At 44.8% G+C, this 25286-nt stretch overlaps 1 long non-coding RNA gene across 1 annotated transcript; it reads left to right on the forward strand.

Annotated features, from left to right (window-relative positions):
* Positions 1 to 15395: 15395 nt before the first annotated feature.
* LOC119471811 lies at positions 15396 to 18829 on the forward strand. The gene is made up of 3 exons (XR_005200902.1): positions 15396 to 16013; positions 17047 to 17201; positions 18456 to 18829. It is a non-coding gene; the product is annotated as an uncharacterized LOC119471811 (long non-coding RNA).
* The last annotated feature ends 6457 nt before the right edge of the window (positions 18830 to 25286 follow it).

A 25286-nucleotide genomic window follows, 5' to 3' on the forward strand; every position in this document is an offset into this window, starting at 1 on the left:
TCCTATACTTTTAAACAACCAGATCTCATGAGATCTCTATCATGACCACAGCACCAAGGGGGTTGTTGTTAAACCATAAGAAACCGCCCCATGATCCAATCACCTCCCACAAGGCCCCCAAAAAACACTGGGAATTACAATTTGGCATGAAATGTGAGCAGGGACACAGATGCAAACCATATGAAGCAGAAAAACTGACATACACAAAAACAACAAGGAGACTCCCCTAGTTGTCTAGAAACAAGTCAAGCCGCTCTCCTATGCCGAATTATAAATGGAAAACCAAAGTGAACCAGACTTCAGAATAAAAGGAAGAGCAAGAAAACAAAGCAAAACAGATGAAACACAATAAACTCACCCTGAAACAAAGAATATAATTAAGGGAGCACAACAGAAAATTGAAAAGTGAATAAATAAAGAATACAACTATCTAATCAGCATCCTAAGTGAGACGTGAAAACTGTCAAACTCATATAACAAGAACAGGGTGCACTGAGAAAGGAACAAGGCAAACAGACAGACGGTGCAAAGGGGCCACAGGAAAGAGCACAGGTAGGTGAAATGTACGATTGCCAACATGGAATCCTGGGTTGGAAGCGGCCATTTTCTCTACATGGGATGGAATTCAGGCACATTTTAAAGCTCAAGAGCTGGGTTTACCATCTTCCCCCATATGAAAGCATCAGCAGAGAAAAAACAACCTTCAGAGAAGAGAAATAGAAATCATACTAAACAGGAAAGACAAAGAGAAAACAGAGCAGGAGCACAGCCTAGACTCCTGGTATCCCCCACTTCCTATTTTGTGCTGCTGGAGAGACCTCACTGCCTCTAGGTTCTGTGAGATACCTTAGTAACTTTCTAATAAATTCCCTTCTTGGTTCAAACTAGGTCAAGTTACTTTTTGTTAGACAGAAGACAAAAGAGCCTCAACTAAGACAAAAGCGTTGGGAAGCTGGAGGGCGATCAAGTCTCAAGTCCCTTAGGATCAAATGTGACTAACGGGATTCAGCAGAAGAATCAACCCCAGTGAGAAGCTTGTGTCCTTGTTCTTGTGGTTAACTTTTCCTAAATATTGCCCTGACATTCAAATTATAAAGTTGGACAGCAGATGCCCCACATACAGTGTTTCCTGCATTTACATTCATTTTCTTAACATCTTGAAAGAAAGATGGGGCTTAGCCTGCCAAATCTCTAAGCACCTTATAATAACCTATTCAGACATCATATGGAAGGATTAATTGAACCGTTTCACACATTAATACAGTAGCAAGCAAACGAACCTACCTTTCCATGTAGCTAAGGCAGCCTGGGAACTTTAAATGCAACTATTTTTGATTGACCTGAAAATAATATATTTTTATCCTTAAAGCCAGACTTGGGAAAAAAACAACAATAACTACAACAATAAAAAACAACTCTGGAGAGAGAGAGAGCGCCATAAATCAGCAATTTGCTTGGCAGACCATTATATCAGCCCCTAGTTCTTTTCTTCCCTCCACAAGATGCTTTGCCTCAATGTCCTTCCTTCACGTTGCCTTCTGGGAGGCATTGGAAATGAGGTTCAAAAAAGCCAAAAGAGAAAGGAGCCTGGTATGTTCTGATACAGGAAGAACATACATGCCCTGGTAGCTTCCCCTAAAGGAGAGAAATGTGGATTTGACGGGAGTAAAAGACAAAGAAACGTTATCAAGAAAATGATCTCATAAAATGAAGGGTGCAGGTATTGGGCAAGATGAGCTTTTTTAAATCCTAAAAGCGGCTTTCTCTTTTTCAGACACAGGGCAACTTTATTTTTCTTTGTTGATTTTGGGCCTGTTTGTTTGTTTGGATTCCAGGCTTGAGACAGTTGCCTTCTCAACCCAGCCACAGCCCATGAATTTGTTGTTTAACCCAAATCCAATTGAGTGTTGCAGGCAAGAGGAGAGGAAACATCTCACACCCAAGTGGCCCACACCGTAAACAAAGGGGAGTCTCACTGTGCCAGCTCTTGGCTTCAGCGAGCCCCAGCAGGAAGCTGATGTCCCCGTGCCAGGGTGAGGGCAGTCGCCGAAGCAGATGCTGGGCCACTGAGAAGAGCGATTGATTTCAGAAGCTCAGATTCCTCGGGGTGGCCGCCGTCCTCCTCCCCTTGGTGGGAGGGCGGAGGTAGCTGGGAGCTGTGTTGGCCACCACTGGCTGCCAACGCGGCTCGAGTTGGGGGAGTTGTCGCCAGTCTCTGGCTGCAAGCGGGAGGTTTGTTAGGAATCAGCATTGTCTACTTATGAAGATTTATGGAGAAGCCGACAAACATTAGGCTTTGAAGCCGAACTCAGGTGAGCCCTCTCCCTTCATGGAGGATTCGGAGAGGCAGCCTGGATCATCAAGAATGACTTCCTCTCCTCCCGGTTCCCATTGGTATTCCAACCCTGGGCCTGGCCCAGGAGGGAAAGCAAGGGAGAAGCATGGCTTTCTGGCTCCGCTCATCCTTCTTCAGAGAGAAGGAGAGGGACTGGCACTTTTTGTGGCATTTCACACGGAGGGGGAAAGGCCAAGATAAATGGATAGTTTCAAGGTCATTAGCTTCCTGAGCTCACGGTGTGCCTTCCCTGCCAGAGGACTGCTTGGAGGGGTTATAAATGTTTTGCGGCTGGACCAGGGGAGCCCATTGTTGGATCTGGGGTCTGGAGACCCGCTGCCAGTGGCAGATCTGGACTCTGGGGCTGTGGAATGCGCCTTCTCTCCCTTCACACATTGCCTTGAGAGAGCTCGGGCCACAAAGCCTGGAGCTGGGTCACTTGGAAAGCTCTGGACCCTTGACATGGGCACTGCCCTGTGTGGGGGAGACCTGGGGCAGCCAGCCAGGGAAGAACTCAGAAAGGGCCTCGTCTCTTGGCATTTGCTCTTCCTGACCTGAGAGGAAAAAAGACAGACATTAGAAATGCAAAACCTTTAAAAAGGAGAGGCAGTGCCTCTTCTTTTAAGAGGAAAGTAGCCTCTTCTTTTTAAAGGTTTTGCGTTTCTAATGACGGCTGACAGTGAGTCGGGTGGAGGCCAGGAGTTTGGGGGACTGTGAGAATAGCGATTCCCATTCTCGCCCGTGGCCATTGGAGTTTCAATTTAGGTTCCCTCACTCACTTTCTGGACCCTCCAAGTTCTTGTTGACTGTGCCACATGCTCACTTCTCTTTTTAAATTCAAATTTTTTTTTATTGTGCCCTTAAGTATTTGACAGGGAAAAAAAAATGGAAAGTTAAGATTTTAATTATTTACTTCATTCCAAATTTCTCTCCGAGCCTTAAAATTGCACACATACGCATATTTACATCAGTGTGTGGATACGATATTGCATTCTGCTTCATCCACATACTATGATTTATATATATGTGTGTGTGTGTGAATATATGTATGTGTATATATGTGTGTATGTGTATATATAAATATACAGAGATAAGAATGATGTTTGTGCTAGTATATGGAGGTGTATACACACACACACACAGGCATAGACCCTGTCACCTTCCTCAGTGAGCATCTTATCGGAGATAATACATCTCCATATATTAGCATTCACACCGTTCTTATCTCTTAAGTGGCCGTGGAATAGATCACTGTACTGATATCTTGGCTTGGCCGTCCCACTCTTCCTGAATATCTGAAGGCTGAATTTCTATGTTTCTGCATCTGTATCTATAATCTCAGCCCAAGATGGCTAGATTCCAGACCAGAATGGCACATTGGCTGCACTTGGTGAACGACATTGATGCATCATTATCATCCAGAATCCGTAGTTTACATTACGGTTCAGTCTTGGTGTTGTACATTCAATGGGTTTGAACAAATTTGTAATCACACGTATCCACCATTATAGTATCATACACAGTAGCTCCACTGCCCCAAGGTCCTCTGAGTATTTGGGCTGAATATTTATATACATATAGCTATAATTTCATCCCAAGATGAAATTTTATATTTCATTTTTAGTTACAGCCTGTCACCTTCCTTTCCTTTCCTTCTTCCTTCCTTCTCTCCCTCTCTCTCTCTCTTTCTTCTTTCTTTCTTTCTTTTTTGCATTACTTCTCTGGGTTATGATCTTAGAGATTCAATTGCCAGGTCAAAAAATATAAATCTTGGCTGGGTGCGGTGGCTCACGCTTGTAATCCCAGCACTTTGGGAGGCCGAGGCGGGCAGATCACAAGGTCAGGCGTTCAAGACCAGCCTGGCCAACATAGTGAAACCCTGTCTCTACTAAAAATACAAAAATCAGCTGGGCATGGTGGTGCATGTCTGTAATCGCAGCTACTCTGGAGGCTGAGGCAGGAGAATCGCTTGAAAGTAGAAGGTGGAGGCGGCAGTGAGCTGAGATCCTGCCACTGCACTTCAGCCTGGGCACAAGAGCAAAACTCCATCTCAAAAAAAAAAAAAGAAAAAAAATATATATATATAGAGAGAAATCTTTCATAGTCACTTATTACATACTCTCACGTAGTTCTCCAAAAACCGGAAAGCAAACCCTGGGCATGCAGTGCTGAGAGCAGTGTCCAAAGGAAGACGTTTCCTCTCATCACAGTCCAGATTGATTCTTACCACTTTTTCTTTACTTTTGGGAAGGCTACCCTCACCACTCCTTTTTTGCTTTAGTTGTTTTTCTCCTGATGCTCATTCTTTCCAACCAAGTTCAGTAGATTCTGTTTTCTCTCCTCACAGTTTATTGTCTAGGGAAGCATCGAGCACTCTGTGCGATTGGTGAAGGGCTGGTGCCACACACCTGCCACCCAATAAAATGGCCTGCAGCAGTGCTTGCTGACCGTCTGCGAAACAAGGCCCTTTGAGGGCTCGACCACCAGGCGCATTTCTAGCCAGGAGGGCCTCCTCACTCTGCTATGTGTTGAGCCTGGGTGCTTTTCAAGCTCACCTTCAGGGTACCGTGAGTGGATGGGCGGGGGCAGAAGGTGAAGTGCGGACCACAGGCCTGCCGCCCACCTGCTCCAGCTGTCCGGTTATGGGAAGGCAGGAGAGTGAGAACAGCGGGATTTCCAGAGGGATCTGGGTCCCCCAGGGTTTGCTGCTTAAAAAAGACGCTGGGGGCCAGGCACAGTGGCTCATGCCTGTAATCCCAGCACTTCAGCAGGCCGAGGCGTGTGGATCACCTGAGGTCATGAGTTCAAGACCAGCCTGCCCAATAGGGTGAAACCCCCATCTTTACTAAAGATATAAAAATTAGCTAGGCGTGGTGGTGGGCGCCTGTAGTCCCAGCTACTCGGGAGCTCAGGAGGCTGAGGCAGGAGGATTGCTTGGACATGGGCAGTGGCGGTTGCAGTGAGCCGAGATCACACCACTTTACTCCAGATTGGGCAACAGAGTGAGACTCCGTCTCAAAAAGAAAAAAAAGAAAAGACATTGGGCCAGACAACCCGTGCCAATCACTATCTTTGCCTTCAACTGAAGACGCAGGCACACTGCTTCCATTGAGGTGAATCGGAACGGGCGCTTCCTGCACATTCTGCAGGACTGAAAACGTGCACCAGGGCGGGTTTTTGTTTGTTTGTTTGTTTGTTTTGAGACGGAGCCTCACTGTTGCCCAGGCGGGAGTGCAATGGTGTGATCTTGGATCACGGCAATCTCCACCTCCCAGATTCAAGCCATTCTCCTACCTCAGCCTCCCGAGTAGCCGGGATTACAGGTGCGTGCCACCATGCCTGGCTAATTTTTGTATTTTTAGTAGACTCGGGGTTTCACCATATTAGCCAGGCTGGTCTTGAACTCCTGACCATGTGATCCACCCGCCTCAGCCTCCCAAAGTGCTGGGATTATGGGTGTGAACCACCACGTGTGGCCCAGTGGTTTGCTCTTTGTCGGGAGGAGTGCAGGGAGAGAGCACTCAAACCAGAGATTTCTTGCAACATGGTGACTTCCTGGGTTCAGAGCTGATCAGTTTGAGATTTCACCCATGAGCAGGTGCTGGTAAAGTAAAAAGCAAGAATGAAAACAAAGTTAGAAGTGGCATTTGCAGAGTCCTGGGTAACTTTAGTGCTTGTATGTTGCTTGGGCCTGTCTGCAGTGGTGGGTTTATGCTGCCCATAAATGTGCTATCTGAGCAATTTAAGTTGCGGGTACTTTATGAAAAAGCAGCAGAGACTTCTAAAGCAGACGATGTGACTAGCATTAAAGGACCTGCAGGGTTTCGTCTGTAGCAGACCCTGTCACCTTCCTTAGTCCACTCTGTGCCCTGTGCAGGGTGGACGGCAGAAGAGGCTGCGATACGCAGGTGTTAAACAAATGAGTGAGCAAGGACGTGCTTGCTGTCCTCACTTTGATGATGAGGAGATCTCACAGAGAAAACGTTCAGCAGCTTGCACCGGGGACATGGGCACTTACCTGGAAACCTGGACTCGCACGGGAACACCTGCCCTCTGGCCTGGCCTTTTCCATTTTGCTGTGTCATGAGTTGGTGAGGACTAATTTTTGCTCAGGCTTTCACAGGACCAAATGGGAGAAATTCCATTAAAGCAATACAAAGAAGAATGTATGCACCATCCAGGCAGCAAGGGCCAGTTCTGGAATCCCTCCCCAAGGAAAGATGGTTTTAAAGAAAGAACAGACCAGTCATCCGTTCTAGACAGCATTACTCCATCGCTCAGCATTTGTGTGGCGTTATGCTCTTCACGGAGCATTTTCATCTATGTGACTTCGTTTGATTTTCGCTACAACTCTAGCTATAGCTATTGTTGCATTTGCCGGTAAGAAAACTGAGATGCGGAGCAGCTGTGTTCTCTCCAGGATCACACAGCTAGCAGGAAGCAGAGCCAGATTTCCCATAAGCAGTCAACGCCAAGGATTAAGGCCAGGTCCCCAAGACTGCGCGGCCTGGGGAGCATTTTAATTGCTAACATGAAGTGCTAGTGTGGCTAGCATGTCATATGTTAGTTCATCTGACTCTCACAGCAACCCTACGAAGTGGGCACCACCCTCATCTCTCCTTCTCAGATGAGAAAATGGAGGCACAGAGAAAATAATAACCTGTTGAAGGACACCCAGGTGGTAAGTTGTAGAGACATGACTAGAACCCAGAGGGTTCTTTACCCTAATTACCTGTCTCCAAGAAGAGGGGAAGGTGCTGCGATCATGGTTCCCCATGGCGTCGGGAGGGTCTGCTTGCTTATTCAAGGACAGTGGCAGAGTATGCCTCTGTGGGCCTTGAAAAGCAGGAAACGCATCACCCACAGAGGAACTGATCTCACAGATCAGAGGCCTTAGCAACTGTAAGTCCTGAACTCCCCAGAACGGGGAGGAGCAACAGCATTTAAAGCTGAACCAAAATAAATGAGAAGGAACTGTGGGTCTGCGTCCTTGGCTCAGCCCCAGATGGCATGAGGGTTTCTCAAAGCACAGAGAACAGCAGAAGCACCCCCCAGAAAAGGTACACCGTGGCTCAGCATTATGGAGGTGTTCCCAGGCTGCTCAGGGCTGGGCACAGGCCTATGCAGTGTCCCTAAGAGAGAACAGAGAGCCCTGGCTCATGGCTGTAATCCCAGCACTTTAGGAGGCTGAGGTGGGCGGATCACAAGGTCAGGAGATCAAGACCATCCTGGCCAACATGGTGAAACCCCATCTCTACTAAAAATACAAAAATTTGCTGGGTGTGTTGGCTCGTGAATGTAATCCCAGCTACTCGGGAGGCTGAGGTACAAGAATCGCTGCCTGGGAGGCAAAGGTTGCAGTGAGCTGAGATCGCGCCACTGCATTCCACAATGGCAACAGAGCAGGACTCTGTTTCAAAAGAGCAAGAGAGAGAGAGACAGAAAGAGAGAGAGACAGAGAGAGAACAGGGAGCCCTACAGGTCTACAGAAACACAGGCAGAAACTGTTCAGAATTGATGCATAAATGGTCAACTAGTAAACCTGACACATTGGGGGACCCTCTTAGCCAAAAGAAAAGGGATTGCTTTTGCATTTTTCTTTGAAACTATTTGCTGCAGGCGAGGAGCTGCCATCCCCCAAATGTCAGAGGGCGGACAGGGGACTGCAGAGTTGCTGGATGAAGTGGCTTGGCCTTTGGAGCAGAAGGTAAATTGGCACGGCTCCGCGAGGCCTGGGCTGCTGAGGCAACACGCATGACTGCTCCCGACAGCAGCGTGGGCTCTGACACCAAGCCCAGGGAGGCCTGGCGACTCCGAGATTGGGGACTGGCACTGAGCACCCTGGGGCCGGACAATTGGCCTGCTCGTGCTTGGGCCATTGTGGGATGCTGCTAGTTCCGGCTTTTGCTGGGTACCATTTTTCCTTTCCAGAATCCACTGTTTACAGCTCCCTCATCTTCCCTTCTGTTTCCATCCTTGTTTTATGCAAAGAATGAGGCTACATATGCAAGGCTTCCCTTCCCCAGTATCCAGTCCACTCACTACTTTATTTATGAGTTATCTATTAATCAGTCATGATTAATTACCCCCTCATTGAGCAGCCCCTGACTATATGCTGAGCCCTGTGCCAGCCCTGTAAACACAGCACAGAAGGAGTAAAAACATGGTACCTCCCCTGGAGAAGTTTTAGACTTAATTTGGGAGGTCAAAAGCAAAAATCAGTTTCAGCAAGGATCTGTAAACTGCTGTAACTATGAGAGCCAGAAGAAAGGGCCGATTCCAGCTGCTCACAGATCCCAGGAAGGGCAGCGCTGGTTGCCGCCCCATAACATGACCATGCTGTACTCCCCTGTGTCTTCAGAGAGGCGACAGGGGTTGAAATTAGAGCAGACTGGAGTCTGGTTCCCTGGCATTCCTAGAGACTTCCTACCTGACACATTTCCAGCTTTTCTAAACTACCTAAGGACCTCAGAGACACAGGATGTGGAAGGCCGGCCCATCCGGGTCTCCCCCGTGGAGAGGGACGCAGGCAGGGCCGGTAACAACTACCCAGGAGGACACATTTTTTCAAAAGACATCACTTTAGTGACAATACTTTTATGAAGGCGTTTATATCCTTTGCTATAATCTTGGAACGAGCCCACAAGGTGGGCACTGTTATCTGCGCTCTGCACGTGGAGAAGCCTGAGGCCCAGAGAGGGTAAGTACTCCATGCCTGGTCTCATGGCAAGTTAGAGACGTAGCAAGTATTTGAACTCACATAACAGAGATTCTCCAAAAACCGACAGGAGGTTCTTGTCAGCTATTCCATGGGTGACCCTATACTTGGACCACCAAGACTTGCGAAAGATTTTAAAAAGGATTTCCGTGGAGGGATCTTTCATTCCTGATGAAAGGGGATGTAGAGGTTTTTTGTTGTTATTGTTGGGGTTCCGGTTTTTGTTCATTTCTTTAAGGAGAGTGGAGAAGCAGAGCTTTGCCCTAGCTCCTGGACGTGGGAAATAACTTGCAGCTGTGCCAAGCCTGCACGGCTGTAGCTGAGTGGCTGCAGCTGGGGTTAGTTTGTTAGATTTGCTTGATCAGTCGCAGAGCAAGTACCTGAAGAAAGGACATGCACATTATGATGAGGACAGAGGAAGGGCCTGCCTGAGGGCGCATATCCCAAGAGAAGAAGCTTCTGGAATGGGGATCAGGGATATTCCTGACACCGACTGACAGGATGGAGCCGGAAACCTTTTGGAGTGACAGTGTTGGCTTAGAGCTCGTCCAGGAGAAAACAGATGACAAAGTTTAAGTCCTTGAAAGAAACTTCAAGAACATCTAGGCCACCTCTCTTGTTTTCCAAACCAAGAAGAAACAGAGGTAAAGTGGCTTGTCCACAGCTGCAGAGGTAATTAGAGATAAGCTGAGTCTTGGCTGCTGATTTCACTCCCCATCACGAGCTCTTTTAATCATATGGTATTCTAGACAAGAGATTAGTAAACTCTTTCTGCAAAGGGCCAAATAGTGAATATTTTAGACTGGGTGGGCCATACAGCTTTTGCGGCCACTATTCAGCTCTGCCGTTTTAGCCCCAAAGAAGCCATTGACAGTATATAGACAAATGTGCATGGCCATGTTCTAATAAAACTTTATTTTAAAAAGTAGATGGCAGGCCCAATTTGGCCCTCAGGCCATAGTTTAATGATCCCTGCTCTGCATATTTCTCCTCCTCAAACGTACGCTCCATGGTAAGGAAATGGTCATGTTTAGAGGTGGTTTGAAGGACGGCACTTCGTCTCCCAAAATTCAGGGCATTAGAGCACTCAAGCAAGATTCTATGCTACAATCTTAAAATAGAGAAAAGAAGTAGGGAGCCAATTTTATGAACATGAAAAAAAGAGATTGTTTGTGGCCTAGTGCAGTGGCTCATGCCTGTAATCCCAGCACTTTTTGAGGCCAAAGCGGGTGGATCACTTGAGCCCAGAAGTTCAAGACCAGCCTGGCCAACATGGCAAAACCCAGTCTCTATCAAACAAAAATTAGCCAAGTGTGGTGGCATGTACCTGTAATTCTAGCTACTTGGGAAACTGAGACAGGAGAATGGCTTGAACCCGGGAGGCAGAGGTTGAGTGAGCCGAGATCATGCCACTGCACTCCAGCCTGGGTGACAGATTGAGACTCTGTCTCAAAAAAAATAAAAAATAAAAAAGAGAGAGATTATTAAGGAAAAAAAGAGTAAAGAGAGATGACCCTCACACTCAATACCTTCAAGCTCAAAAAGAATCGCAAATGAGGTGTGATGTTCAATTATGAGGCGGGGTAATGCATGTCAGCTTTCCAATGACCTTTAGCAAGGTCTCCTTAATTTTAGAAGGGCTTCAGATCATAGTAAATGAAAGAACTAAAATAGATAAATAATTGTTCCCCAGAACACCCTCCTCATCCCCTCATGGGAAAATCAGTTTATAAAAACTCAGTCCACAGCTTGAAGGTCTCTGACCATGTTACAACCCGGCCCAAGGACAAGGGGAAGGAGGAGCATTCAGGGAGAAGTGAGAACACAGGAAGCCACGTACTCAACACCGTGGTATGTTCAGCAGAAGGAAGAGGACTCCCTAAGACCCTGCAGTGATGGATTTTTGTAAGTGTCCAAGCCTAGAACCTCAGGATTCTTGATGGGCTAAATCTTCAAAGCAGTATTAATTTTCTTTAACAGCACCAGTTTGTCTTTAGAATCCACATCTTCCTGATAGATGGCATCCTTTCTTCTTCATAAGAAAAACAACCTTCAAAACTCTTAAGACTCAAGATTTCCTAATGAAAATGCTCCAAAGTGGCTCCTAGTCTCGCGGTGTTTGGCTCACTTGAAAACATCTAGCATGTCAAGAAAAATAAACTGTATCGCCCCCTCCAATTCTGAAACTAAAGTCTATACAATTCCAGCCTCTGCCAATTTCCTGTTTTCCCGTCTTGGAGGTGACTAAGAGTTCCTGGAGCCTGGAAAATACACAGCTCCCCTCGAATCTTCCCGCCCTAGTCCCTCCATCCAGGAGCAGGGAGGTGAGCAGTGGCCACAGCTGCAGTTTTTGAGTGTTTTGAAACTGATAGGTTCAACACAAATCATTTGAATGACTCCTTTAAGAGTTTAGGGGAAAGGGGCAGATGGTAACTACTATTGTAAGTATCTATCTGAGAAGCATCATGCTAGTGGTATTGGCTATAACTTTAAGTTTTTGACTGTCTTTACTCAAGTCAGTTACTTCTTCAAGGGTTGCAAAATGGTTACTTTCTTTTTTTAAGATGGAGTCTCCCTCCATTGCCCAGGCTGGAGTGCAGTGATGGGATCTCAGCTCACTGCAACTTCTGCCTCCTGGGTTCAAGCGATTCTTATGCCTCAGCCTCCTGAGTAGCTGAGATTACAAGCGGCCACCATCATGCCTGGCTAATTTTTGTATTCTTGGTAGAGACAAGGTTTTACCATGTTGGCCAGGCTGGTCTCAAACTCCTGACCTCATGATCCACCTGCCTTGGCCTCCCAAAGTGCTGGGATTACAAGCGTGAGCTTCTATGTCTGGAGAGTACTTTAAGTCATCTCATGCCCAGAGGCAGCGCTCTTTCCGGCTTTCAGCCTGTGAGTTTATGCTGATCCTGTGAACCCCTCTGGCACCCACTTCATCTGTTCCCTGTCTTCTTCCTTGTGGAATGTTCTTGATGACTCTGAGAGGCAATTAAAAATCGTGGTGGGCTGGGGCAGTGGCTCACACTTGTAATCCCAGCACTTGGGAGGCTGAGGCAGGTGGATCACCTGAACCTGGGAGGTGGAAGGAGGTTGCAGTGAGCTGAGATGGCACCACTGCACTCTAGCCTGGACAACAGAGTGAGATCCCGTCTCAAAAAAATTTTTAAAATGTTGCGTATCATTCCCATTAGGTTACCTCAACTTCATTTTGGATTCTGTGAAGGGAGTTTTGAAGGCTAGGAGCTGATCCTGTTTTATCGGAGTAGAAAGAATATGGAAACATTTCTGCCTTGTCCTTCATGTTTGATTGATACTTTTCACTTTGAAAGCTAATTATATCTGATGTGAAGGAAAGATGAATTCAGAAATATAGATGCTCTTTTCATGAGTTTTCACTGTAAAAATTCAGGTCATCTGTTCAGTTTCCTCATGCCTCAGTTTATTGCTCTCCTAGCTAATGTGATATTCCCAGTTTTCTTAGACTAGGAGAGGACCAGGAATAGGAAATCCTGCCATTTGCAGCAACATGAATGAACCTGGAGGACATTGTACTAAGTGAAATAAACCAGGCACAGATAGAAAACACTACATCATCTCTTTTTTATGCAGAATCTAAGAGAGTCGAACTCATAGAAACAGAGGCTGGGAGGGTGGTTATCAAGGAGCTGGGTCGTGAGAATCCATGGTCTCGTAGAGTCTCGTCCAGGAAGGACCACTACGGTTGCTCCGTCTGACCCTTCGCTCATCTTAGGAAAGCTCTTCAGAGTGTCCCTGACCGGTGACGTTCAGCTCCCAGGTGACTCTTCCAGGAACCGGAGATGTCCAGATTCAAGCAACCATTTCGTGTCTGAATAGGTCTAATTGTAAGAATGCTCTTTCTCATACTCCAGTGTCTTCCTGAGGCATCTACCTATCGGTTTAACTTTTGCCTATCGAAGCAAAGTGAAAACAGATGGAATCTTTCCCTCGTGTTGTCTCTTCAGGTTTGACTTCTCTTTTATAGAGATATTTGTAACTTGTTTGTGGTACACTGTAGAAGAGCATTTTGACAAAATAAATGTATCATTACCTTTGTCACATTCGGTTCTGTTATTGGTGAACTCCCAATTAAACACAGACATGTTCTGGTAATGTGGGAAGCTTACTGGGCATGCTTGCTCCATACACAAGGCTTCTGAGACAAGGAGGTGAATTGCTGTACCACACAGCCTAAGCCCTGACTGGGTGATTACTGTTCTCTCATCTGCAGTGTTGACACAATCAGTGAGATGGCTGTACTGTCAGGGTCTGACCAGGAAGAAAAGGACCTATGAGTGTTCAGAGGACTTTCAGATGAGACAGCTTGAATAGGTTTATAAATGGCAGCATTTAATCAAGAAACGATAGCACCAGCTAGGAGAGGTTTTTACTTAAGACCCTGACTTCAGGGGTGGAAGAAATATTGTTTATTTGTTTAACTAATATTTGTTGAGTATCTACTATGTGCCATGAAATGTTCTAGATGTTTGTTTTATGTCAGAGTCAATGAACAAAAATTCCTGTTCTAATAAATCTTAATTCTGGCGAGGGGACTTAAAAAATATGCATTACAACATTATAATAAGTAAGTAAATTACATTGTAGGTTAAAAGGTGGCAAGTTCTTTAAAGATAAAAAGAAACAGCCGGGTTAGGAGCAGGAATCCTGAAAGGTGGCGGTGGCTGTGGTGACCGTGAGCGGGTGTTAGGACGGTCTCGTGTCTGGGAGAAGGTAACAGCTGGACCAAGAAACTTACACGAATGACCAGGAAGGGAGCAAAAAACTAAGAGAAAGTAAAATATAAAACTGTTATCCTGAGTATTTTAGAAGTCACAGTAGAAATGACGGAGGGTTGCCGTTAAAATGCTGTGATTTGGTCATTGTCAACCAAGCTTTGTGAAAGTAGAGCTTGTCATGGTGTGGTTATTCACGCTGAGATTTCCCCTGGGCTGAGTGTGGGCAATGCCCGAGAGTAGAGTGATGTAAAGCCAAGACTTGATTTGTGAAACTGCATGATTTGAGGGGCAACCCTGCAGGGTCCCAGCCACAATCTACACGGACCGACCAAGGCAGGAAGGGTGGGGCTGATCCAAGATGGCGCCTCCACAGCGCAGAAGGGGACAAAGAAACCCACCAGTGTAATCAAAGATGAGAAAAAGGCAGAGAAGAGAATTCTTAGTCCTGCCTATTTTAACTGAAGGAATAGTTAAAATATACCTCACAGGCTCTGTCTCTCTGCACTGGTCTGAAAGCAGATTAAAGCAGGGAGATAAATCCGGGAGACACCCCCCCACACATGCACACACCCTCCCCAAATTGAGCTGAGGAGGAGGCATTTGCATATTCTCTCAGTTTCTATCGCGCTTAGAAATGTTGGAAAGGGTATACCTAAGGCCTAAATCCTAAAGAAACTTACTGCTAAGCCAATAGACGGAAGGTAGATTTGAAAGCATGCCTGGGGTCCAGAAAGGGAAAGGACAGGGCCTTGTCAGGAGGGACTGTCATCTCAAGGGTTAAATTCTATTGAAAAGGAGATCACAAATTGGGAGCACATAAAAGGGACAGTCTTACTCTTTGAGGCTTTGGAATCATCCTCGCGACAGATCTCTACCGTGGACTGCCCTGATGTTCCCTCCACCACAGGACAGCTTCCCTGGGCACCTAAATGAGTTTTGTGTGCTGTATTGTGAGGGACACACAGAGAGACCAGAAAGCCATGGGAACTCAGGTCACAGCAATGCAGGATCTAATGAATGGGGTCCTCACCCCCCAGCACGATACTTTTACTCCAGGACTTGGGACAGCTGATTCCAGCCATTAGGCAAGGGCAATAAGGAATTGAAGGGCCTATGAGATTATTTGAGAATTGAAACATGCATTGGCTCCCCCAAGGAAAATGATACAATTCAAATTAATAAGCATTTTATCTGCAGAAATGGCATCAGGATGATCTCAATTGTTAAATTTGGTATTAATAAAAATGACACCACCCTTGAAAACAATGTATAGATTTTCCTCTCTCGCAGGCAAGAATTCCTAAGTAGGCACAAGAACTGCCAGGAAGCCACTGCCAATCATGATTTAAATTATTCATAGCCAAAAAATTTCAAAAGCAAAATTACAATTTTAAAATTTATTTTTATAGCAAAAAAATACCCTCTATATTTAACATGGGATGCATGTACATTTTAATATGTGTGATACCGAGTGGGGTTGGGACCTCCAAAAGTGACAGGGTCTAGGACTGAGAAGGTGTGAACGCAGCCCTAACCTAAGGTCATACGTTGGATGTCAGGGAAACAAGCATCTCCTCAATTCATACAGTTGGAAAGTGAAGGTCTATGAAGATAAAATAGCAGTTCTATTACAGGCATTAAAGAAAAGATCTCCAGTTCATGTGCCAGGGTTGTGGGTTAGGCAAGCCGCTTTGCTCCAGCTTCCTGGGGGCCGGCTCTGCCCAGCCTCCCACCTTCACCCCTGCCTCCTCCTCTTTGCATAACGTGGCCTCATTCATTTACTTCAGTAGCTCCTTTCTGGAACAAATTCTCACATCGCAATCCTTTCCAGAATGCTACAGTAACAGAGTTCTCAAAGGCTGTGATTGATGGGCTTTGAAACACTCTTTCTTTTTGGAAATATTTATATTTGATCCCTTTGGACAGACTGCACATAACTAGAGCTTATCACGTTGCTGGAAATTATGGGCAGAGTCGAAGAGACAGGAACCCTGAGTCGGCCGAGCCCCGGGAGAGCAAAGATTAATATCCATTTGCGCTTTGCTGTCCTCAACCCTGATAACTGTAAATAACGTTTGGAAAAGATCGGGGTGCATCATGATCTATTACATGGTGGCGACGATTCTGGTTGTTATGTCTCCCACAGTGATTTATCATTCTCTGCAGTGACACAACTCATGGTCCTTGCCTGCCACTCTGGAAGGTATGATCTGCTGACTGGAACAGTGATGAATTTGTATTTATATCATAATATTTTTAACCTGAGCTAGACCTGACCTCCTACTCCAATTTGTAAATGTACTAAAAATATAGTTTTGTAAATCTCTGTGGTTTTGCTGGTGTTATAATAAAAAACACTTTTTCTCTTTTGGGGGGGCTAATGTGAACTAGTGTAAATAATGAGATATAATAATAATAATAATGTCAAACTGTGGCTAAAACATTGTCTCAATTGTTTTCTTACCTGTAAGAGATTAATATAACCTTGACTTGTTCCAGCAATTGGCAACCTCAGAGCTATTAAGCTGAAGGCCTTGGTAGTTTTTTCAAGACCTGAAAACCAAGACGGGTCTACTAATCTCTCTCTGGTGTTTGTTGGAAATGTGTGTGGGCTCCGTGGACAAGTGTTTGTGTCTGTGTGCATTACACTTGCTCCACGAGGGGCAGGCAATTGAACTCAGGCCTTTCAAAGGCTGCCCCTTAATGCAGTCATTTTCTCTGAAAATAAGGTCCAGGGTCTTGAGATCTTTAGGAAGTTCTACATGAAAATTCTGTATTTCTTTCCACCACATTTCTTTTTGTGAAGTGTGGGAGTTATATGAAATACAAAAAAAATAAAAAATAAAAAAATTTAAAATCTCATCATTCTTTCTCAAATGATCTTTGTATGCTATTCAAATTGATCGTCTTTTTTTTTTTTTAATTATTCATATGAAGAACCCAAGGATCTGGGGTTAAGAAATAATATTTGAATGGCAACTATTCGCATTTAAATGGACAACTTAGAAAGCAAATGCATTTGAGACCAAAGACTTTTTTTTAAGGTATTTGTGCTAGATTCTCAGCTTTGAGACAGCATATGCAATAATTCTCCAACCTGGCAAAGCAGTGAAGTGGGGGGGTTTCCAAGTGTTGCACCTTGATCACAGCATTGCCCCCTCACCTCCTCATCGGTCATGGGTTCTAGGCTTGCCTTCTTTACCCAAAGCCCTCACAGTCTCCTTGGTCACTCACAGACTGACTCCTACTTTCAAATGCCTATCAGTGAGCTAGGATGACAAATTTGCCTGTGATCATGTGCTGAAGCGATATGCATTTTAGCTGAAGCCTCTTGGAATCAGCTCTCGTGGCACTGCGGAAGCCTGCAGTGACTTCGAGGGCGGAATCTCAGGTGAGTGTGAATCCAGGGAAGAGTGGAAGCATGTTGGTACCCGTTATACCCACCATCTCACCTGACAACGAAGAGGCCATTGCTTATGCCGCCTTATTTTTCTAATTTTTAAATGGAGAATTTCGAGTCACTCTCAAAACAATAGAAATTTCACAAGTATCAGACTGACATGAATTTGCTTATTTCAAACCCAGAGGAAGAGAAATGACAATGAGTTTTCAATACATACCAGTACTTTGCACAGTACTTTGTCACATATAGTGGGTTATTAATGCCACCCTGGAGCCTTGGCACGCACTGCTCTCCACTGCATTCTACTTTTTCATAAACATCTTATCTCATCCAACCTCACATAACTCCTAATACTTTGCAGAACCATGAAATTCAACACTCCACCTTCACTGGATAGTTCTTCTTTTTCAAAGCCCAATCTTCCTTAAACTCACTTTATATTACAACAACATTAATTGCTATTTTATGCACATACACAGACAGACTTCTTCACAACTTTACTTCTTGGTAACTTACAAGTGCACTGGTTGACAGCATCCTCAATTAGCAGAGTCATTTCCATATCCTGGACATATACATTGATCAGAAAAGATGACAATTTATTTTTAGACAGACGCAGACTGCATAATTTAAATATATTTCCCATTTGGCAAAAATGGTGTTGTAGCTAATGTATGTACAATATTTCCAAAAACATTGGTACTTTCCCATAAATATCTTCCATATTTTTTTTCAGTGAGTAATAAAAAAGGTTGAGGTGGGATGTGTTTTATCCCACCACATTATATCATTCCTATTTTTCCTCTTTGTTGGATGGCAATCAGGGGCCCTGATGCCAAGCTTTGGAAGCAACAGCATCTGGTTCCTTGGCAGATCCTGCAGGCAGACTTGTTGCCAGCCTCTAAGCTGTGTCTGGGTCTGTTGCATGGTTTGGCTGCAGATGGACTCTCTGGGTTGCCTCGTGCTTCTGGAAGCCAGTCCTGGCTTTCCTTTGATTCTGAGGACTTTACTCATTTTTATTCATTTGTGAAGAAGGGCCCATCCAAATGCTTTATGAAACCCACACTGGAGAACATTAATGGATCAAATTCTGCCTTTGAAAAGGCAGAGGTCAGGGTGTTTGGGGGCAGGAGGCACAGTGTTCTGAGGACGGCCACACACGTGGATGCTTCTTCCCGTGAACTCCTACTCTAAGGAGCTCGGAAGGTGGCCAGTGACGCGTTACCATCTCTCCCTCCCCAGGATGAAGCTGTGTGGTTACCTGGAAAGACAGGAACACTGGAGAACTCAGGCTTCCTCAGATCAGGAAAACCTCCTGTTTCTTTTGTCTTTTAAGTGAATCAGACCCTGAGGAAATGAACATGCATGAGGAAATTCCTGTCATCTTCTCCCCTGTACCATTTCATTGTCCATGTGAGTATGGGATTACACCATGGCTGGAAAGAAGTGTGGACAGTAAGTCTTTAGTCTGAACTGAGCATACACATTCAAGCCAGATCACTTCCACTAATGTTCCCTGAGACTCTGGTCTCTAGGGAAGGGCTTTCCAATTTTCCTAGAATTATGAAACCCTATCACCACTGAGTTTGTTTATCACTCTGATCCACTATAAAATTCTGTGCCCCCCCACACACCTACACTTTAATGAAAATATAATTTATTTTATACTAAGGATTATTATATATTTCATGATATTTCTTGAGTGTGTTCGTATTCTTCCTGATTCATTTATTAACAGCTATTTATTGAATACCTATTATTTGTTAAACACAAAATCCTGCTCTCATGGGATTTACTTTCTACTAGGGGATACTGGGAAATAAAACAATGATCAAATCAGTTCACAAGGTAGTTTTAGGTAGTGGAAGTGCTGTTAGAAAACTAAAGCAGTGATTTGATAAAGTGTTTGTGGAGTAAGAAGAGAGCTATTTAAGACTCTGATGCTTCCGGGGATCTACGCAAAGAAAATGAAATCGCCGTCTCGAAGAGATGTCTGTATTCCTATTTTCACTGCAGCATTGTTAACAATGGCCAAGACATAAAACCAACCTAACTGTCAATGGATGAATGGAAAAAGAAGATGTGGTGTGTGTATATGGACATATCCTGGACATATACATTGACCAAAAATATGACAGTTTATTTTGAGATAGACACAGACTCCAAAATTTAAATATATTTCCCATTTGGCAAAAATGGTGTTGTACTAACGTATGTAATGTGTATCTTTATACACACACACACACACACACACACACACACACACAATGAAATATTATTCAGCCTTGAAAAAGATGTAGATCCTGCCATTTGCAACAACATGAATGAACCTGGATATCACTATGCTAAGTGAAATAAGCCAGACACAGAAAGACCAATACTGCGTGATTTCTCCTCTATGTGGAATCTAAAAGAGTGGAACTCATAGAAACCAAGTAGGAGGGGGCTTATCAAGGGTCAGGAGTCAGGGAAATGGGGAGATGTTTGTCAAAGGGTACAAACTTGCAGCTATAAATTGAATAAGTCCTGGAGACCTCATGTATCGCATGGTGACTATAGGTAGTAATAATAACATATTGCATACTTAACCCTTGCTAAGTATTCTTACTACAGACACACACAAAAAGGTAACCATGTGAGGTGGTAGATACATTCATTCGCTTGATTGTGGCAATCATTTCACCATGCATGCATATATCAAAACATCACGTTATACACCTTGAATATATATCATTTTTATTTGTCAGTCATGCCTCAGTCAAGCTAGGGGTGGAGGGAGAGATTGATTGGGAAGGATTGCCCGAGGAAATGACATTAGATCTAAGACCGAGACTCCAGAAAAGATCCAGCGATGGCCTAGGAGGACCTAGAAGAGGAAATAACAAAGGCAGAGGCAGTGATGGGGAAGAGTCTTTGAACATCTGAAGTCCAGAAAGACGAAAGACATTACCCTAGAGGTCTAGGGGAAGAGGGGCGGGACCGCGATGGAGGGCTAGGCAGGGGCCAGGTCATGTCGCGCAGGCTGCGTCATTGCGGGTCATGGGAAAAGGCTTGGAGTTTATTCTAAGAGCAGTGGAAGCCACTGGTAGTTTTAAGTAGGGGAATAACAAGATTAATTTACATGTTTAAGAAAAGTCACCATGACTACTGGGGAGAGGAGTAAGAATAGGAGAAGGAACCAGTTGGAAGGTTGTTAGAATAGTAGGTAAGTTGGTTTCAGGTAATAACGATGATATTAACATTTACTGAGCACTTACTATGTGTTAGGGACTGGGTATGCTTTATCTTAAGTGATTTTCATAAAACCCTCTGACTTAGAGATGATCTCCCCCCATTTGATAGGTGAAGAAACCATAGGATTTCAACCTGTATATGTCTCATTTGGGTAGGCATGCTGCCTATTCATGCTATGAAACCAAACTGGAATAGACAGCATTACTTTATTGTTTCTGTATGCCTTCAAATCAGAAAGAGACGATGTTAAAAATAATACATTCAGGCCAGGGGCAGCAGCACACACCTATACTTCCAGCACCTTAGGAGGCTCAAGTAGGAGGATCACTTGAGTCCAGGAGTTTAAGACTAGCCTGGGTAATGTAGTGAGAAGACCCTGTCTCTACAAAAAATTAAGACAATTAACTGGGCACAGTGGCTTGTGTCTTTGGTCCCAGCTACTCAGGAGGCCGAAGTAAGAGGATCACTTGAGCCCAGGAGGTCAAAGCTACATTCAGATATCAAAGCCTTACATGTCAATTAAGTGAACAATGTTCTTTCACAAGCTCTATTTGGGATTGAAAAAAAATACTATAACAGATGTCTCTCAGAAAACAAAAAGAACTCAGACAGCAATCTCAGGTAATCAAGGCTTATAATACCTTTTTAGGCAATTAAGGATGATAAATGCAATTCTATTTCAAATCCCCAAAAGCTGGATTTTCCCAGATGTGCTCACACAGGCTTCACTCCTAAACTCCAATGACTTTTTAAAATGCCCTTATGTTTGAAATGTACCTGTAGGACATGGAAAATAATTTCTTCCCCTGAATTTATCAAATGGTCTGTTTCATACTCTTTTAGTCACCAAAGTTATCTCTTCACTGGAGCTGAAAACTCCCAGAGAGACTGAGAAAATTACGTTCTAATAGGCCCAGAATTAGCAAAGGGCTCTGGCAAGCAAATACGAATATTCACTCTTGCACATGTGACAAAAAACACAAAAGAACTATAGGATCCCATCACTGCCACAGAAACAGGCCGGACTAACGGGGGACTGGGCAGTGCAGCATGTGAACTGTCCGCTGAGCGCTCAGGGATTTTCACACCCAAGGTAATCTCGGGCAGAAGAACTCTGTTCTCAGATCATCAAGACTTAGCTAACTTTATGAACTCTTCTTTTTAGAAAATCACTGCAAATGCAAGCGCCCATTACTTTCGTATTGGTTCCTAGTTCCAATCTCCCATTGCCTTCTATAGTAGCAGAAATATGTGCTAGCAAAGTGACATTAAACATCATCAAACTCCCACTCATTAGTCTAAATAAGCCTAATCTAATTAATGTAAACTAAAGTCGTTGTTTTTAACCTTTACTGAGTAATCGGACACCTTCCCCATGATGATGTGCTTATTTGGACTCAAATAACCACTTTCACACAATCAGAAATTCCTTTCCTTTTCTTTTTGGTTAAGTGTTTGACTAAACTGGTCATTTGTCTGAATGTATCCTTCGGTTTAACTGAGAAAGCAGAGCCAATTGTGTATATATGCTCAATTATAGTATTGAAATCACTTTCCAGTCCATTTTTTACTAGTATCATCATTATTAGTAAAATATTTTTATAATATTTTGCTACAAAAAAAAGAATAAAATATTTCCTTTATTCTAACACTTTGTATACCCCATCTAGGAATAAATGCTTCCTCAGAAATTCTGCCACTTGGTTTCTGTCCATTGAAAACGTTATGTCAGTTTAAGGTCTTCTGGACTGGTCCTGACCACTTATTAATGAAATACAGCTAGTTTCACATCCTCATTATCACATATATTAGGATCCAGGCACAATGACCTTGAGATTCCTCATTTAGGCCAGAGCAGTGACTATTACCATTCTAACAAAAATACTACAGACCTGGTGTGGTGACTCACGCTGTAATCTTAGTGCTTTGGGAGGCCAAGGCGAGAGGGTAGCTGAAGCCCAGGAGTTCAAGATCAGCCTTGGTAACATGGAGAAACCCTGTCCCTACAAATTACAAATAAATATTTTAAATAATTTTTACAAATAAAAATAAAAGTTAGCCATGTATGGTGGCACACCTGCAGTCCCAGCTACTCAGGAGGCTGAGATGGGAGGATGGCTTCAGCCCAGGAAGTCGAGGCTGCAGTGAGCCATGAGCACATGACCACACTCCAGCCTGGGTGACAGAGTGGGACCCCGTCTCAAAACAAAACAAAGCAAAGCAAAACAAAACAAAACAACCATACAAAACAAGAAGGGGGGTGGATTTGAAGAATAGCTTGTCTCCTTTTTTTTTTTTGTGGGGGAGATGGAGTTTTACTCTTGTTACCCAGGCTGGAATGCAGTGGTGCGATCTCGACTCACCGCAAACTCCGCCTCCTGGGTTCAAGCGATTCTCCTGCCTCAGCCTCCTGAGTAGTAGCTGGGATTATAGGCACGTGCCACCAGGCCCAACTAATTATATATTTTTAGTAGAGACCAGGTGTCACCATGTTGGTCAGGCTGGTCTGGAACTCCCGATCTCAGGTGATCCGCCAGGCTTGGCCTCCCAAAGTGCTGGGACTACAGACGTGACCCACTGCACCTGGCCGTCTCCTGTGTTCAACAGGCCCAGAACCATTCTAGAACATTTAACTTCCTGACCTCAAAGCTACTAGGTTCTGGGTTTCTTCTTTTTTATATGGAGTTCTTGGAAAATGTGGTATTGGAGTTACAGTGGTTAGAATCAGTTCCCAGAACGGGATCTGGTCAGAGAGGCGGCTGTCAGAGCCCCAGCCTCCCAGCTGGTGTTCCTCCTCCTTGGTGACAGCCTCAGCTGGGGTTTTAATAGTATCTTGAGTTTCACGTTACAGCATTCTGTGGACAGTCTGTGGCATGGTTTACAATGAAAAATCTTTCAGGACCATGTGCTCTCCTGATGTTTCATCTTGGTGTTGTTGAGGGGAGTGACACCGCTGGTCCCTAGTCCCAGAGCCCACACACACAAGCACACACACAAGCAAGGCGGAGTCTGCGGAGTGTTGGAAGGTTTTCGTCTCCCTGATAAACAGCCCAGATGAGACTGGAGCAAAAAGTCAGAGTCCCAACTACTCCACTGAGATGGTCTTAGTAAACACCGAGAAACGGGCCTCCCCTCCCCTCCCCTTCCTTTTCCTCTCCCTCTCCCCTGCCATCCACTCCCCTCCACTTCTCTTCCTTCTTCTCCCCTCTCCTCCTTCCCCATCTGAAAGTTCTCATCCACTCCCTGCTCTTTGATGCCGGGAGGCACTGTAAGGACCCGCTGGCCCTGCGGCTCCCTCAGGTAGATGCGGCTCTTATTCTATGCCACTCTCCTGATAGCACCTCCTCGTCACTTTTCTCTAAACGTTGGGGTACTCCAGGACTCCGTTCTTGACTTTCTAATCTATCTGCATCCTTCCAAGATGATCTTATCCAGTCCCAAAGATTTCAGACATGTTTCATTGCTGTTGACCATCACATTTATTTATCCAGCCCTGGCATGCCTTTGAGCTCCAGATTCAAATACTCATGGAAGCATCCTTGCTTAGATGACTAAGTGAGGCACCCCACAACCAACAATGTCAATGCTGAAACTTTCATCTTTTTCTGTGCTCAGATCACTTCCTCCCACCCCAACTGAGCTTTCCCCTTCTCAGTACTTGACATCATTGTCCACCCAATTGCTCAGACTAAAACCCCTGGAGTCGTTACTGATTCCTTTTTTTTTTTTTTTTTGAGACCCAGTCTCACACTGTCTCCTGGGCTGGAGTGCAGTGGTGCAATCCTGGCTTGCTGCAACCTCCACCTTCTAGGATCAAGCGATTCTCCTGCCTCAGCCTCCTGAATAGCTGGGACTACAGGTGCCTGCCACCACACCCAGCTAATTTTGGTTTTGATTTTTTTTTTTTTGTATTTTTAGCAGAGATAGGGTTTCATTATGTTGACCAGGCTGGTCTCGAACTCCTGACCTCATTATCCACCCACCTCAGCCTCCCTGATTCTTCTCCTTCCCTTGAAGTCGACATCCAATCCACGAGTACGTCCTGCCGACACTACTTGCAAAATATATCCCCAAGCTGGCCACAGCTCACCATCTCATGTGTGACAGCCAGGCCCCAGGGCCCATCGTCGCTCCTATGAGCGGGCTCCTAACCTGTTTTCATGTCCCCGTTGCCTCCTACCATCCATCTTCCACAGGACAGATGGAGTGATTTCTCTAAAGCGGAAATCAGACGTCACTCCCCTGCCTGAAGTTTGCTAATGCCTTTCAATGACACTTAAAATAAAATTCAAAATGGCCTCCAGGCTCTGGCCCCCGCCTTCTCCTCTCACCTCCCCGGGACCCTTCTCCCTTTTGCTCTCTACACTCCAGTCTTACTGCCCGTTTAGGCACAGCCGTTTTTACCGTAACACCATTGCACCTGCCATCCTGCTGTTTGGGGCACTGTCTCCCCAGGCATCTGTGTGCCCCTGCCTCGCGTTCAGGCACCTCCTCAGGACGCACGCCTTCCTCACTCCCCTGGCTAATGAGCTCCCTGTCTTCCATCCCAGTCCCAGGTCCCCTGTCTTATATAAGGGCCCTACTTTCTCTCCTCAGGGTCCTTAGAAGTATCTGAAATGACAGCATTTGTTTGCTTTGCTTTTCATGTTTGTTCCTTATCTCCCTCAAGGGTGACTAAGGTTAAAATACCTCACAGGCTAAAAGCTGAGATTATGTTTCCTCCTATCTACCACAAAAATAAGTCATAAGGTTTAATCCAATGGATACTTGTCTTTAATGTGATCACAAACACCAGCCATGCTCACACTCATGAAAACATCAAACAACACCCAATGCACT

Source organism: Cebus imitator, unplaced genomic scaffold, assembly GCF_001604975.1.
Source record: "Cebus imitator isolate Cc_AM_T3 unplaced genomic scaffold, Cebus_imitator-1.0 Scaffold75, whole genome shotgun sequence".
In the NCBI taxonomy this organism is placed as follows: domain Eukaryota; kingdom Metazoa; phylum Chordata; class Mammalia; order Primates; family Cebidae; genus Cebus; species Cebus imitator.